General features: G+C 42.1%; 1 long non-coding RNA gene across 1 annotated transcript; it reads left to right on the forward strand.

The window, feature by feature from the left end:
* The first annotated feature begins 8914 nt into the window (after positions 1 to 8914).
* LOC138760183 (uncharacterized) lies at positions 8915 to 13414 on the forward strand. The gene is made up of 3 exons (XR_011355492.1): positions 8915 to 9065; positions 10719 to 10845; positions 12975 to 13414. It is a non-coding gene; the product is annotated as an uncharacterized lncRNA (long non-coding RNA).
* Positions 13415 to 18470: the final 5056 nt, after the last annotated feature.

Below are 18470 nucleotides of genomic sequence, written 5' to 3' on the forward strand. Positions count from 1 at the left end.
TTGCTGAATTGAATGGAAGCATGAAAGATATTTCACTGCTCCCCAGAGTTGAGCAGAATTACTCTAAAATTAAAAAAAAATGGAGTTTATGAGATAAGCACTTGTTTGCGCACAGATTATAAACAGATAGGTGCGGACAAATAAATATGCATATGTGACAATAGAGTAGACTGACAATATTCTATTAGTTAACTGTCTTGAGAACCACGGAGTTACCAGTAATTATAATTGGGCCAGTACACAGATTCTAGTTGATGAAAGGCAACAAGAAGGACAGCACAAAAAAAATCATTTCTGAAGACTTTAGCCAGCGGTTGGTTCTTCCTCACCAGGAACGATGTGTAATCAGACTGATGAACAGCAGGCCTTTGAGTGTTTAGTGCGAGACTTTTCCATTGCATCACTGTGTTGTGCACAACACGAAAGACGTGAACCAGGTGCCAGTTAAACACTGTTGGATGTAAAATGGCGGTGCTGGCTCGACAGGCCCAAGGGCCTACTCCAGCTCCTGTTGTCTATTGTCTATTGTCAATGCTGACTGGATCTCTGTCCTTAGTAAGCCTATTTTGGTAGCCTAAAATAATGTAGTTCAAAGTATAGAATAAAATCTTAACTAAATATGTTACTTTGTGTCGAAGTGTTTTGGTTTGTAAACAACACAAAATTTGCAGGTAGCCTATAATTTGATGTTCTGTCCACTCTTCCAACGTTATATTATTTTTCTCATACTGACACCTTTTATCACTAACTTATTATAATTTTGAAAGCCAAGGAGAAGTAGATACCTTCAGAGCTATTCCTCCCCAGATGCCAGCAGCTAGACTGCGCCCCCAAGGTCATTCCCCAAAAGTGGTGCTCCCCTAAACTATGTACTCACTGCCCAGCCCCCTGCGACACTCTGGTAGGCCACTAGCACAAGCGCATCACAGGAGTCCTGTGACATGCCAGTGGGCCACCAGCGCAAAGGCATCACAAGAGTCCCCTGACATGTCAGTGGGACACCAGCACAAGTGCATTACAAGAGTTCCATGACATGCAGGTGAGCCACCAGTGCAAGCACATCACAGGAGTCCCGTGACATGCCGATGGACCACCAGTGCAAGCACATCACAGGAGTCCCGTGACATGCCGGTGGGCCACCAGCGCAAGCACATTATAGGAGTCCTGTGACATGCTGGTGGGCCACCAATGCAAGCACATCACAAGAGTCCCGTGACATGCCAGTGGGCCACCAGTACAAGCACATCACAGGAGTCCCGTGACATGTCAGTGGGCCACCAATGCAAGCTCATCACAGGAGTCCCGTGACATGTCAGTGGGCCACCAATGCAAGCTCATCACAGGAGTCCCGTGACATGCCAGTGGGCCACCAATGCAAGCTCATCACAGGAGTCCCGTGACATGTCAGTGGGCCACCAATGCAAGCACATCACAGGAGTCCCGTGACATGTCAGTGGGCCACCAATGCAAGCTCATCACAGGAGTCCCGTGACATGTCAGTGGGCCACCAATGCAAGCTCATCACAGGAGTCCCGTGACATGCCGGTGGGCCACCAATGCAAGCTCATCACAGGAGTCCCGTGACATGCCAGTGGGCCACCAATGCAAGCTCATCACAGGAGTCCCGTGACATGTCAGTGGGCCACCAATGCAAGCACATCACAGGAGTCCCGTGACATGTCAGTGGGCCACCAATGCAAGCTCATCACAGGAGTCCCGTGACATGTCAGTGGGCCACCAATGCAAGCTCATCACAGGAGTCCCGTGACATGCCAGTGGGCCACCAATGCAAGCTCATCACAGGAGTCCCGTGACATGTCAGTGGGCCACCAATGCAAGCACATCACAGGAGACCCGTGACATGTCAGTGGGCCACCAATGCAAGCTCATCACAGGAGTCCCGTGACATGTCAGTGGGCCACCAATGCAAGCTCATCACAGGAGTCCCGTGACATGCCGGTGGGCCACCAATGCAAGCTCATCACAGGAGTCCCGTGACATGTCAGTGGGCCACCAATGCAAGCACATCACAGGAGTCCCGTGACATGTCAGTGGGCCACCAATGCAAGCACATCACAGGAGTCCCGTGACATGTCAGTGGGCCACCAATGCAAGCTCATCACAGGAGTCCCGTGACATGTCAGTGGGCCACCAATGCAAGCTCATCACAGGAGTCCCGTGACATGCCGGTGGGCCACCAATGCAAGCTCATCACAGGAGTCCCGTGACATGTCAGTGGGCCACCAATGCAAGCTCATCACAGGAGTCCCGTGACATGCCAGTGGGCCACCAATGCAAGCTCATCACAGGAGTCCCGTGACATGTCAGTGGGCCACCAATGCAAGCACATCACAGGAGTCCCGTGACATGTCAGTGGGCCACCAATGCAAGCTCATCACAGGAGTCCCGTGACATGTCAGTGGGCCACCAATGCAAGCTCATCACAGGAGTCCCGTGACATGCCAGTGGGCCACCAATGCAAGCTCATCACAGGAGTCCCGTGACATGTCAGTGGGCCACCAATGCAAGCACATCACAGGAGTCCCGTGACATGTCAGTGGGCCACCAATGCAAGCTCATCACAGGAGTCCCGTGACATGTCAGTGGGCCACCAATGCAAGCTCATCACAGGAGTCCCGTGACATGCCGGTGGGCCACCAATGCAAGCTCATCACAGGAGTCCCGTGACATGTCAGTGGGCCACCAATGCAAGCTCATCACAGGAGTCCCGTGACATGCCAGTGGGCCACCAATGCAAGCTCATCACAGGAGTCCCGTGACATGTCAGTGGGCCACCAATGCAAGCACATCACAGGAGTCCCGTGACATGTCAGTGGGCCACCAATGCAAGCTCATCACAGGAGTCCCGTGACATGTCAGTGGGCCACCAATGCAAGCTCATCACAGGAGTCCCGTGACATGCCGGTGGGCCACCAATGCAAGCTCATCACAGGAGTCCCGTGACATGCCGGTGGGCCACCAGCGCAAGCACATCACAGGAGTCCCATGACATGCCAGTGGGCAACCAGCACAAGCACATTATAGGAGTCCCGTGACATGCTGGTGGGCCACCAGTATAAGCGCACCTTAGGAGTCCCACGACGTGCCAGTGGCCCAGCAGTGCATCACAGAAGACCGAGCAGTGAGTGAGCAGACAGCTGAAAAAGATGCCACTTCCACTCATATGTGCCGTGGCACCCCCTGCGGACCGGTGGGGGAACAGGTGGAGGGAAAGAGTCCACAACTTGCTGATAACCTTGATGATGCAGATGCTTGAATGTTATCTAAGTAATGTGTACCCCAAGCCACACAAAAATAGGCTTACTAAGGACAGAGATCCAGTCAGCATTTGAGGAATGACAGCAGATTTTGTCCACACATGAATTTCCTTTCTACACTGATAGCAAAACGCGTGTGTGCACGCACACAGGGTTCAGTGGTCCTGGTGGCTTTTGTATGTGCTTGCTCCTCCGAAATTTAGAACTTAGCTATACCCCTGGGGGCACAGACTTGAATCCTTAATAAGGGGGAGGGCCTAAGGGCCTAAACTGAACAGATTAAACATTTTTAAGGGAAGGAAAGGACTTTGCTGTATAGTTGCCAAGCAACGCAAGATTTTTTCAAGTTGGAGGCATTTGAAGACAGCATGGAATGACCTAGATAAATGCAGAAAATATACAATGTTTTCAGAGCATTCCTTACTTCGACATGATTGTATTTGACTGACCTTTGGCTATAAATTCTCTTCCACATAGTTTTCTACCTTTGTTCTATCACCTTCAGTTCCAGGAAACAAGCGTGCAGGCTGAAAGGTTTTGCTCCATACTTCTCACGTCCGCAAGTGCCCTCACTTTGCTTCGAATTTTTGTGACGGGTAGTGACTTACATGTCTAGTTCTGATAACTTTTATTGAAGAGGGTATGCAATGTTCATTATTTTCCATAAAATTTAAGCCGACTTTTGAGCTAACCCTTCAAAGAAGTGCTTTCATTTTGTAATAGTCAAAATTTGTTACTTTCAGAAATAACTTTACTATGAGTTCCTTCACAAAAAAAAAGTGATGTCAGTATTCGGTGGAATAACTATTGCATGGTTTCATTACAGCTCCTCAAGACCTTCCTCTGCACACGTTTGATTTGTTTGAATACATTGTCAAACAAAAGCAAGGGGCCAGGCAAACTGAAGTAACATTTAGAGCAGCATTTCTCAACCTTTTTACCCTTGTGGAGCCCTTAAATTAGTTTTCATGTCTCAGGGAACCCCTGCAAAAAAATTATTATGTAGCATTATTAATATCTATCTCTTTTATATTTTTATTGTAGTTCACGTGGTAAACATTATATATTTTTTTCGGATAACTTGTTTAAGGAAAAAATAACCCCCTTTTTTGTCAAATTTATTGGCAATGGAGAGCGTTCTGACTGGTTGCAACACTGTCTGGTATGGAGGTGCCAAGGCACAGGTCCAGGGGTGCAGTGTTGCTAGAGCTCACCAGAGTGCCAGTCTGCTCCTCAGGGGGTAGCTCTGGCACCTCACGGGGTAGCTCAAGCACCTCCTTGTTGCTGTTTTTGGTGAGCTCCGGCACCTAAAGAATTAACACTGCTCCCCTACACAGGTCAGGAAATGACTACAGAGAATTGTTAACTCGGCCAGCACCATTATGGACATCCTTCTTCATTTTATCAAAGACATCTATAGGAGATGGTGCCTCTGTCCTCAAGGACCCTCACCACCCAGGCCATGCTCTCACTGCTACCATCAGGAAGGAGTTACAGGAGGTACATAAACAGCTTCTTACCCCCCTACTGTCATCAATGAATTCATGACACATTTTCAAGTCAATAAATTCTGACTTTAATGACCTGTTAAAGCCCAATATTCTGTATTGGATAATAGATCCATTTGGGGAACAACCAATTAATGTTGATGCCGAAATTCAAGACATTGATCTTCATGGTGATACAATTGTAAGTTCAATCAATTTAAAAAAGATTTTGGGCTTAAGGCTGATCTGCCAAATAGATTTCCAAAACTATGGGAGAAGGCCAAAATGTTTTTCATTGCCCTTCCCTCAACGTACTTGATTGAATGTGCATTCTGCAAGGTAGTTTCCATGAGAAAAATCTAGAAATGGACTTGATATTAGAAGAGGCAATCTTTGACTATCAGTATCCAATTTGGAGCCTGACATAAAAATTCTTGCACAAATCAAGCTCAATAATCTCACTATAATGTTCATTTTATAAGATTTTTTAAAAAAAAGTTATTTTTATTAAAAGTGTCCTGGAGTTTATGCTTAAAGTTCCCTAATTTCTCATTATTTACATTATGCTCGAAGAATCTACAGTATTTTTCTTTGCAATATGTGTGTTCGTGTTTTCTTCTTTCCTCCATGTTCAATAAGAATGAGTTCCTATTTGTCTCTTTGTTCTGGAATCACAAGCAATAATTGTAATGCTCAGAGTAAAAGCCTTGTTTTCTTTTCACCTCACAGAACATAAATGTTTTTTTATGTTTTTCACGTAGTCAGTACAATGGAAGTATGGAAGAAAGCATCTAAACTTGTCTGTTTCACAGGGAAGGGGGCCCAAAACTCTGAGCAGAGTCCAAAGGGGGCCTTAGCTAAAAAATGGTTGAGAACGACAGCCTTAGATCACAGATCTACTGCCTGACATTGGCCTTTAGGATCTGTGGAGCTGTTTCTTTTCCCTGAGGTATGCTGGAGCTTTCAATGCAGGAAAGCCTTGAGAATGCAGTTAATTAGTTCCCTGGATCTCCCAGTTTTTCTAGCAAACCAGTCCTGCTGTTTTCCAGGAGAGTGGCCAACAGTCTCATCACAGGTGCAGAGCAATTCCAATTCTGTGGAGATTCTGTAATTCCCATTAACTGGGCTAACTAGGCTGCTTGTGCAGTGCTGTCTTAGAAGAACATTTTGGCATTGATTTTTTTTTACAGCAACATTTTTTATGCTGGTGTGAAACACAAAAGTCTGCCGATGCTATGACTGTGGTAAAAACACATTCTAGAGGAACTCAGCAGATCCTGCGAGGTAAAGATAAATAACCAATGTTTCAATCCTGATGCCCTCTACAAACCTGCTGAGTTCTTCCAGCACTTATGTGTGTGTTTTTTAATGCTGCCTTTGTTTTGGAGCCAGGCTAATGAAGATATCACAGCTGTTGGTAGGTTAATTGGTTGTTGTACCTTCTCACAGACTAACTCTAAGAACCTCCTCCCTCACCTTTGGCAAAATCTGCAGGTCAAATCAAAGCCTTTATTTTAATATCTTGATTGATTTCAGCAAGGGATAAAGGGAAGTGGTAAATCACCAATTTTATAGCAATGCAAGTCTATTGTTGTAAGCATTTTTAGCTGTGTAGGAGTTTCAACTTACGGCAAACCAATAATACAATTACAGAGGACGTAAGAGAGAATCAAGATATTGTAATGTGTCCAATCAAGCTGGCCACAGCATTGTTTCTGAACGGCAATGCGATTATTCCATGATTCAAATTGAACACCGCACTTCAGGACTGACAGAGACTTTGTGGAGAGGGCTCTTTGTCATTGTTATTGAACCTCATGTGGAGTCCTACGGGGAATGGTCTTACACATCCCGGAGCAAGTAAGACTTGATACTAGATCTTGCTACGGGGCTTGAGAATCAGGAGAGCCAGTGGAATAGGCTGATGGGAATAAGCTCAATAAAAAGTGGACCTGTTGAATAAAAATGTTTATTTAAATTTAAACTGAAGGTTTTGCAAGTTAGAAACACACAATGTCTTAAGGTCATCATAAAGCACATATTATTTTGGCCCTGATGACTAATTTACAATCATATTCATAATAGCATGGTAGCTATTTTTAAAAGTAGATGATAAGCTAACTTCCCAGTCATCCTGGATATTAATGCCTTGTCTCAACATTAAATACCCCTGTTGGAATTTTCCATCACTCCAGTGTAAGTCTGCACTACTTCAACATTTTGGCTTAAATTCACAATGAAGCTTTTAATTCACTCCAAATAAATATACTGTACATAAAATGACTATACAGTACATTTACGATTAACCAAAAATCGATCAATATTCCGAAAAAATTTTTCAGGTGAGACGTGATGTCACAATTTGAAAAACAGTTTAAAAATAAATTACCCACCCATGCTCAAGTGGGGCTACAGGGGATCAATTTTGCATAGGAGTCATTTGTCCACAGCTTACACATTGAAGGAAAGGATAGCATTGATTATTTATTTAGAAATTGTTATTTTTTGCCATGAGTTACTGCAACTTTGTGGTAAGTTGTATTGTGACATTCTCAGAATTTGAATTTAATACCATGCTCTCTCCCTGCTCGCCCGCCCAAGCCGTGCTCTCTCCCCGCCTGCCCGCCCACCCGAGCCGTGATCTCTCCCCGCTTGCCCGCCTGAGTTGCCCTCTCTCCCCGCTAGTCCGCCTGAGCCGCGCTCTCTCCCCACTCGCCTGGCTGAGCCACGCTGCCGGTCTTTCCCCGCTCACCCGCCTGAGCTGCAGTTCTCTCCCTGCTCGCCCATGACGCTCTCTCTGTCAGATACCCTTTCAGTGGAGTCATTAAAATTCTGCTGGAGGACAATCCCTGTGAAATCTCCTACCACTTGCAGGTGAGGTGAGACCTCAGGCTCCCGGGCAGGATTGGCAACAGTGGTGGGGAGGTGTTGGAGATCGGGGACTGTGTGAGAAGGTGTCGGGGATCGGCGATAGCCGATACAACTTTTCTCCTGATGCTACTGGGCTGCTTTAGAGAAAATTCCCAAATATCCGAAAAATCTGCTCAACCGAAATGGATTCAGTCCCAAGCATTTCAGACAATCGGAAATATACTTTACTTTCAGAAGAATCTAAATGGCATTAAAGATTGAGTAGTGTTGTGAATTGGGCTACATAATGTAACTTTGTAGGAAGAATTACAGAGTATTTTGCTATCCTGAATCAGATGTTGCCCTTGTAAGAATAATCAGGTCCAAATACTGTATGTGTGTCCCCCACAACAACCAATAAAAACATCTGATGTCTGTCAGGAATATATTTTGTTGAATAACTACACCAGGTTATCTTTCTTCTTTTCATTGCCAAATGAAGAAATAGTTTCCACAATTCCTTTTTCTTATTTGCAAAAGAACTAATGTATTTAATTTTTTAAAAATATCAACAACTAGAAATATGTATGTAATTCTGGAGCAATGATAGTCAAGAAAAAATATTACCAATAATTATGTTTCCATAGACTATCATTTGACTTTGAAACACATTCTGGGTAACAAGAATCTGGTTAAGATAATTTGATGTTTGGATGGCGAGGTAGTTTTGATAGAAAAACTTTCCATAAGACCTGGGTCAATAGAAGTGCATCTTACTATCTCAAAGAGTCATATCTCCAGCAGTTTAAAACCACTATTTATGGCCTGAACTTTACAATGTGACATTATTAATCTTTACCTGACACTAAAGAATGTTAATATATGACCACACAAATTCAAAGGTTTGTTTCGACAGAACTTACCTGATGAAATAACTCGTCCCATCAGTTAATGTTTTGTGGACATTAAATAAGAAAATTCACTCCCATGACAGCAGTCTAAAGTCCACCTTAAACATTCCCATTATTTATATAAACAAGAGAACTACTGTAACCTGCAAGAAAACAAGTTCAAAGCTACCAGAATGACATCTCATCCCTGCCCACGCTATAAATTTTTCCATTGATCCAAAAAAAAGGTGGAGTACAACAAGCACAATGAATAGAATGTAAGATTGTAAAAGGTAAAGGTCAATTGCCACATTTCAAAGAGATCAGAGCTAATGGAGAACAGAAATCTGTTCTAGCATCAATGAAAGCACTGCTCTATAGCAGTGTACTGCTGGAAGGTAAGCAGCAGGGGGCTCATCGGTACTGGTGTATTATTGGAGCAGCTTTACCCATTTTAGACTGATCTGGCTAGATTCTCAGACACAGACAAAGCTACCTTTCTGAAATGGAGACCACAGCTTTAGGAAACAGCAACTGACATCCTAATAATTCCTCGACAGGTAAAAAAAATATAATGCTAAATATACTCATGTATACGTTAATACTACCTGTAGCTTGCTTCAAATTCATTATTGAGAACAGTGTTGCACGCGGGCTTTCTAAATTCAGAATCGACCAATGAATGGACAAAAACGTGTGGGCTGCAGTAACACTAGTTAAAATGCAGAAGTTCTTTCATCCCTATACTTCAATGCTGATAGAAAAGTTTCAAGGACTGCTGAGAGAAAAAAAATGATGAATTAATTTGACAAATGATTCTGGCAGTTATAGTAAGCAAATGAAACATCAAACACAATTTCACCAAAATGATGTTGGTTAGATCTTGGACTATTTTTAACATAAGTGGGTTTATTTCTTAAAAGAGAAATGATCGTTCTGCTGTCACAATTAAGTATTACAATATTTAGGCAATCTGGCGGTATTGAAAGAAGTTATTGCATTATTGACTGAAATGGATGCATTTCAACTATGTAGACTATCAGAATAAATTGTTTATCACATAAAATCATGGGACAAGTTTTCTCATTTGCTAATTTAATAGACTTGATCCATTTTATGAAGTGTTGAAGTGTTTAATAATGACATTTAGCTGTGCAATGATTTGAAATAACAGTGATAGCTTAGTCTATTAACACAGATCATTATTGTCATGCATTGGTGCTGATTTGACCTGGAGCTTCTGTTGATCATGTTTTCCTTTATAATTTTTTTTTGTCTGGTAACACACTCTACCTTTAATTATCATTCAATTCTCCAAGCTCTTCTAAGACTTTGCTAGACCACCAGCCCAAGATAAAGTAGCGTAATGCTATTTTCTTGTTTCTAGTTTTGGACAGAGCCTATTTTGTTTGTAAAAAAACACTAAAGATTAAAAAAAATACTAAAATTGTACTCAGAAATGTTCTTACCTTTCATTCCTGCTTTTGTTATATATAAAAAAACATTTACAATTTCATGTCTGGCAGGTTGCCTTTTCCATCCATTACATTTCAATGATGGTGTTTTTGTGGCCAGTTACTCTCGAGTGCTCAGATCCAAAGAGAGCTGTACCAAGACAGCAAGGATTTATGGGACTGAGTCTGAACTGCACCACCGAGTTTACCCCCCACCTCCACCCAAACTCTCCTCACAGCACGTTCTGATTTTGTGTCATGACCAATCAACTTGATAAGCCTAATTCAGAGAATTAAATATTAATATTACACGTTTCACATGTTGCAAAGGGTTTACAAGTCGGAACATAATTATTAAGGATATTAAAGCACAGTTGTCAAGTGAAGAAGGTCAGCTGATAATTCTCTTTGTGCTTCCACAAAAGTAAGTACGAGTTCTGCAAGTTTTTCCAAGGATCATCTGCAGGATGAAGCCGTCCAGGTACTGGAGGATTTCTGTATATCTTCGGCCTGGCTTCTCTAAGGTGTAACAATGCCAGCAGACTGGAATATTCTTTCTTCCACGCGAAGTTGCAGGGTGCAGAGGATTAGCAGGAAGGTGGATAAATTAAGGTAAAAATGACAATGTGGAGTTCTTATTGATTGGAACAGAAACAAGTTCACAAGCTATCCTTAAAGGTGTCATTGTCTTAAAATAATAAATGAACAGTGGAGCTGAAAGTTCTGTTAAATATTGCAATTTTTTTCATTTCTTTGTAGTTCAGAAATGAGGCAAGGTCCTGATAAAGTGTCTAATACATCCGAGACAATTAATGGGCGACCGTAAGATGAGCTCGAGCAGTTTATGAATGTCAGATGAACCCCAAGATTGAATTACTGCCTGAAAGTAAGTGCCAGACATTTATTATTTGATGTAATATATGGTTTTAATGTGTTATGCGACAAACTGAGCAGGGTAGAGGCAGCATGAGGTAGATGGAGAAGTAATAAAGATGCAAGTGATCTAAGAGCTGCCAGTATATGGTATCACATGACTAATACCATGCAGGAGCACTATTTCTTCTTCAAGCAGATTGCAGTAAAAATACACCTCATTCTATGTATCATTTCTAATGATTGTTCTTTTGCAAAGACCCAGCAAAACTTGTTCTTAGTTTTCCGTACTCTATTTTATGTGTTGTTAGTTACAAGCTCTTTTTGTCAATACACATTGTACCCAGAAGTTGGACCAGTGTCCAAACCTGTGTTTGGAACATCTGGTGTAGCTAATTTCTCTGATTGCTACCTGATGCACCTGGAATTGCTTCCTTCCCTTGGCTTGTGACCTGCTCTGCTCCAGACCTGTCACAACCTGTATAACTACAGTCAATAAGTAACACTCCCTGTAGATGCCAGCTTCTTTACAGAATGCGTGTTATTGTTTACTTGCTTGGATGCCTTTTTTTGAAGGTCATTTGGACAGTGATTACTGTTCAAACCTCATGGCAATCCATTATTTGTACCAGCAGGAAGTAATTAATTCTGTATAAAGGAATTACAGAGTTTATAATGTCTACTTGAATGCACAGAGAATTACACAGAACTTAACAGTATGGAAGCAAGGCTTCAACCGAGCTGATCTATCCTAGCAGCTTTGTGCAGCTTCATGAATGCTCCCAGTAAAGGAGCATGTCTTTGTGAATGGCACAGGTTGTCATTTATACTAGCAGCTCTATTGAGAGCATCCTAGTCTAACAGTGTGTTACGGGTGCTGCAGAGAAATGGATCAGAGGTCAATCCACAGGACCAGAGTAGTGGCAGAGAGGATCACTGGGTTCTTTCCCCCACCCCCCCCCCCCACTTCCTCCCCCAATAATGATCTACCAGGATTGTTGTGTAAAGAAGGCACACAAAATCGTTGAGGATCCCTTCCACCCATCTTTCAGCTGTTCCCATTGGGAAAGAGATACAGGAGGATCAGAGCCAGCGCCACCAGGCTTAGGAACAGCTTCTTCCCATGGGCAATGAGAATGGTGAACGACCAAAGGAACTGCTCACACTAACCACCTGAAACTCTTATATTTCCAAAACAGCATCTATCTATCTAGTTATCTATTTATTTATTTATTTATTTGTACATGTGAATATTTGAGAAACTTATATATTGAGTCCTTTCTCCATCACGTGTCTGGATAAATTTAATGCACCTATCAGAAATAAACATTATTTAGTTTAGGTAATAATTTTTCTCACTAATCCAACTAAATCTCAAGGACAAATGAAATTTTCCCATAAAATACTGATTAGTTTCCATTGCTGTCATGTCACCAAAGCAATATCACAGAATGGAATGGGTTGAATGGCTTACTCCTTCCCCTATTTCTACATTCTAACGTAACTGATACCTTGTGTAATACAGGGGCCTAACCTTTGTCTGAGGTCGTCAGGATCGGACATCTGCCATTGTTTGGAATCTTCCAGATTTCAGAATCCTTTTAAAATGGCGGTCCCTTAAAGCAAATGTAATGTTTCAAAATCGCACAAAATGACACAAAACGCGGCGCAGGATGTATAATGAATTTAGATAAATAAAGACCATTATATCACAAGCATGCTTTTTTTAAATTTTAAAGTAAAACTTCAAAATAAAACTGGCTCAGACATCGCAGATATCTCAAACCGCACAAATGCAGTAAATGAAGATGACGCTCGACAGGGAGGGGCTCTTATAAAGTGATAATCACACAGATTAGCGACGGCGTGCGCCATGAAGGGCCATGTATTAGATGATGATACCGCAAATTATTGATGTGGAATGTGACAGGAGACACGGGAGTTGAGCAAGGATCGTACTGGATCATGTTTGGCGCAAACTCCATCTTTTGTTTTGAACATTATATTTAAAATTTTAAAACCACAATTAATAATGAATTATATATAAGAAAATACATGTGGTGTATAACCTAATCTCTCCCTTCCTCTCCACCATCTCTTCCCTCCCCACCACCCCCTCCCTCCCCACTACCCCTAAGAAAGAAAGAAGAAAGGAGATTTTCAAGTAAATATATAAGTTCAACTCAACTGCCGTGAAACTGAGAACCACCACCAGGATGAGCTATTGAGAGCCTAAATTTTCAAATCAACATGTTGTAGATATGGACTCCATATTTTCAAAAAGAAGTGATATTTGTCACGTAAACTACAAGTTATTTTTTTCAAGAGGAATACAAGATCTCATTTCAATATGCCACCTCTGCATCCCCAAATTCATATCAGACTTGCAAGTAATAGCTACATATTTCCTTGGAACAGTTATCTTTGATGAGCTGACGTCACCTACCGAAAAAAGTGCCAGTGTCTGGAGGTTCCCGGTTTTCAGAATCTCGGATAAAATGTTAGGCACTTGTACACTTCTACTCAGACTTCTACTTTGTGAACCTAACATGGCCAAAGTAATTTCTTGAAATAAATAATTAATGGAATGATTTAAACACAATAAACATATTTAATTACCTGGGCTTTGCCTGTTATTCCAAGTACTTCCTACATAGAATTCTATGCAGAATTACTGAGAACATTTGTGCTTTCTTTGAGCCTCCAAAGTCAACATCATGGCTATCCCAGCTATGAGATCTCATAGTTCACCAACACGGACAACACTGTTCTCTCTGCTCAAGGCTCTCGTGGATTAAGAGGAGATGGCTAATGTTAAGACACACTCAGACCACTTCTGGCAATTTCAAGCACCATTTGAACTTCAGGCAATCTCTAAGAGTTACACACAGCTGATGGTAAACTGAAGCAAGAAATCTTGGAGTGAGTTTTAATTGCCTCTGAATTTTAAGACCTTTTACGTGGCCTGTGGGGACATGTGGGGACATGTGGGGTCATGTGGGGACATGTGGGGACATGTGGGGACATGTGGGGACATGTGGGGTCATGTGCGGACATGTGGGGACATGTGGGGTCATGTGGGGACATGTGGGGACATGTGGGGACATGTGAAAATGACAACCTGTGCCTTTCACAAAGACTTGTTCCTTCTGTTGGAGCATCCATCAACCTGTGCAAGACTCTAGTGTCCTTGCAATTCTAGCTTTTCATCAGATTTCAGATTTATTGTCAGAGTACATACATGATATACAACCCTGCGATTCCTTTCTCCTGTGGGTATGGCAGAATAACCACTAATCTGTAGTGCAAAATATAATCTGTACACAGTGCAAAACATGTAAACAAACAAAGAACTGTGAACAGATAACAAATGTAAACAAACTGACTGTGCAATACAGAGAGAACAAAAGAAAATCAATAAAGTGCACAAGTAAGAGTCTCTGATTGAATTCGTTGTTGAGCAGTCTGATGGTATAGGGGTAGCAACTGTTCTTGAACCTGGTGGTGTGAGTCTTTTGGCACCGATATCTCTTTCCTGATGGCAGCAGCGAGAACAGAGCATGTGCTGGGTGGTGAGGGTCTTCGATGATTGCTGCTGCTCTCCGACGGCAGTGCTCCCTGTAGATGTGCTCAATAGTGGGGAAGGTTTTGCCTGTGATGTCCTGGGCTGTGGAGGGCTTTACGCTCAGGGATATTGATGTTTCCATACCAGACTGTGATGCAGCCAGTCAGCACACTTTCCACCACACCTCTGTAGAAATTTGCCAGGGTTTCTGATGTCATACCAAACCTCCACAAACTCCTGAGGAAGTAGAGGTGCTGGTGTGCTTTCTTCACAATGCCATTGGTGTGTTGGGTCCAGGAAGGATCCTCTGATATAGTGACTCCCAAGAATTTAGATTTGGTCACCCTCTCCACCTCTGATCCCTCAATGATCACTGGATTGTCCACCTCTGGCTTTCCCTTCCTGAGATCAATAATCAGCTCCTTAGTTTGAGTGCAAGGTTGTTGTTGGTGCACCATTCAGCCAAGTTTTCACTCTCCCTCCTGTAAGCTGACTCATCCCCATCCTTTAAACAACCCACGATCGTGGGATTGTCTGCAAATTTATAGATGGTGTTATTGTCATACCGAGCTACACGGTTGTAGGTGTAAAATGAGTTGAGCAGGGGGCTAAGAACATAGTCCTGTGGTGGTCCAGTACTGATGGAGATTGTGGAGATATTCTTACCAATCCTCACTGATTGTGTTCTGGAAGTGAGGAAATCCATGATCCAATTACACTGTGGGGTGTTGAGTCCCAGGTCTGGAATTTGCTGATCAGTTTTGAGGGGATGATGGTATTAAATGCCAATTTGTGATGTACATGTATGCATCTTTGCTGTCTAGGTGATCCAGTTCTGTGATCTGGTATAGTTGGGTAATTTCCACATGGAAGTGAGCAAACCTAAATAAACATAGCATTGGCCACTGTCTCACTGCGCAGAAATTGACCCAACCCTCTGAAGATTGACTGTCTGTAGCTTTGGATCGTCTTAGCTCCAGAGAGATCGGCAAACAGTCTAAACAACCGAGAGCTCTGAAAGCTCCGAAACTCCATTGGCTCTGTGGACCAACACAAAGCCATCAATATTATCTTGAGCCCTAATGTGGGGTCTTACAGGCACAGGAGCATTGACCCAAACAATTTAATGCCAATCACATGAAAATGTCACCTGGTTCAGATATGACTGCGTGCACCAGAAAGACAGTGGACAGCTTCATAAACTATTCTCCAAGTCCTAAAGTGAGCTGGTAGTTTCCTAAACATATATCAGCAACAACTTGAAACAATTACCTGGCTTCAAAACTTTCCCACAGTGGATCTAATCGTAGGACTATCTATGAAACTCTCTTTTATGTACTGAAGCAAAAAAAAATAATGGCACCACTGAAACTGCTGTAATGACAGCAGCGCTACTGGTTCAGACATGGGGGAGCAGGGAATGGATACACAATGCTGCTCTGCAGGGTCCTACTGCCTGGTCCAGACACTGATGGCTGTTAAAGGATTTGATGGTGCTTTTTAAAAAATCTTGCAACCATGGAGGCATGTGAAGTAAATGGCAGAGGAGTGTACCACGAGGGGTTGCAGTCACTGGGGGAGCAGCAGATCAGCACAGGGCACAAGAAATGGGGAGAACAGTGCCCCCCCCCCCCACCCTCTCAGTTGGGAAAGAGAAGCCTATAGGGAAAGTTACCATGGCCCCAGACAGGTGAGGGACTTGGAATTTGGATTCAAGAGGGTGCTGAGGGAAAGAAAGGCCCCAAAAGGGCTTCGGGCACAGGTTTAGATATGGAGCTTGGGTTGCCAATGGTTTTAACTGGAGTCTATGTGGATGAGATGGTTGCAAGAGCACTGGAGGTAAATCCATGGATATCAGTGTCTCTGAGGGATGCCTTTTGCTTCTCTTTCTCCTATTGATAGGGGCACCAGGCAATGCATATGGTGACTCTTTGATGGAGTTGAAGGATATTATATATATTACATTTTTAATGTATTATTTATGTGACAATGAAAGGAACCTTTGAAATGTCCACTCAACTAGTTTGGCATTTGCTGAATTTTTATGCAGATATTTTTGTAAATACATACAACTTTTAAATACTTGCCTGAGCTCTAAGATTGTTCGAACAGATCTTCACTAGCGTTTGCACCTTCTACTCAGTTGGCATTGTTGTGTAAAGGGCGCTTTCACTCCCCAGCGCCTATGTTCCATGTCATGGAGGCAGGCGGCATTACTGGACTACGTGCCCCGCCTCCTTCACCTTCGGAAGCCGGCTCGGGAATCTTCCTGCGAAAAAGGACCGTTCGATCTGTCTTTTTTGTCCTCTGCATAAAAGGTAAATTTGCCTTTTGTTTTGAAACGTGAACAGGCGATAAAGTAGTTGTGCCATAAAAATAGTGAAATAGGTAAGAGTCTTAAAGAGTATTGATGGGGGTGGCTAAAAACACAAAACTGCTGGAGGAACCCAGCAGGTCTCACAGCATTCATAGGAGGTAAAGATATACATCCAATGTTTCGGGCCTGAGCCCTTCTTCAAGTATATGGGGGTGGGGCATGAAAATATGTTTCCTCTAGTGTCGTTGAGCTCAAGATTGGGCCAGTCCTGGTCTCATGGAATGAGAGAGTTTGCTTGAAGGGTCACCTAGCTTCATCCTGCTACTTTTTCTTATATTCTTAAAAAAAAAACTGTTTAAGGTTGTTCACTAGCTGTTAACTAACCCTACAGACTTTTCTCCATTGCTCCATTTGAATGTGAGGGGAGGTGGGGGGGTTTATGAATGAACATGTCTCCACCTTTCTCTGAATGAATGGGGAACATTTTTATACAGTATGAATCCAAGAGAATGTCTCAGGATTGAAAATATTCTGTTTACTAAATAAATTACTAAAAATTGTTCAGTTAAAAGCCAATGACCTTAAAACATGCAGTGTTCTCCAAGCACCCGTTCAGCTGGTGTTTGTCCAAGCTCCTGAAACATAATGAAGAAAAAGTGAAATGTATTTTCAATTAACGTCTAATTTCACACAATGATATATTTTACCAATTGCTTAGCTAACAATGTTTCATTGGAGTGATTTAAATTGTTACATAAAGCAGTTATGATTGCAGTCCCAGATCAACACAAAAGTTTTTCCTCGTTGTACTCAATTGACAAGGCTATATAATATGCCACAGCTCGATTTATCTATTCCCTTTCCATTTGGCGCCTTGCCAGAGTCATATTCTCAGATGTCTGGCAGTGGCTTTATCAGAGCAAAGCCTAGTGTTCCTTTCAGCTCGCACTGCATGGGGTTTCATAAATATAGAGGCCTTCTCTTTGTGATTCTTTACTTTTTGGACTGCACATCTTGAACAGAACAGTCCCTTTGTCACAAATGCCACTTATTTATGTGTTAATATATTCTATGTCTAAACCCTAGATTCTTACCCAATAATTAATTTATAAACAAACATGTAGATTGGTCTAATTTTAAAATGTCTCCTGCTGTTCCTCACTATGTAAAAATCTGAAATAGCTCCTTTTTTTTTCAAAGCCACCTTACAAAGGACTTTTTAACCATTTATATAGGTGAAAAAGCTAGATATTTTAGAATCAGAAAGAATAACATAAAGATGCTGAACTTGTCAATCGGCAACTGAAAAAGCAAAAAAAAACTGGAGGAAATCAGAGAGGCAAAGGGATCGTTAACTTTTTCATTATAACAATTTGATTCTTGTTTTGATTTTCATGAAAAGTCAAACACATTAGCAAATTTCCTTTTCACTTGCTGGGTATTTTTAAAAAAATTTATTTTACAAACCTTCAACTTTAAGCTGACTTTGCATTCAGTTGGACTTTTTCAGAATTGGTAGTACCGCTGCAGACTCCGTACACTTACCTTAATGGCAAGGAAGACTTGGCTTCAAACTGAATGACTTGGCCTCAAATATACAATTTATTTCACCAGGATAGTTAAGCATTAACAGCCCAGATGTACCAAAAACATCCTGAAAACCCATACACAAGATCTCTTTTCACTCAGAATGTATTGCACCACGATCACGGGAAGCACATGATGTATCTTTATTGTATCCTTAACATATAACTAT

The sequence above is a fragment of the Narcine bancroftii genome, chromosome 4 (assembly GCF_036971445.1).
Source record: "Narcine bancroftii isolate sNarBan1 chromosome 4, sNarBan1.hap1, whole genome shotgun sequence".
Taxonomy (NCBI): Eukaryota; Metazoa; Chordata; class Chondrichthyes; order Torpediniformes; family Narcinidae; genus Narcine; species Narcine bancroftii.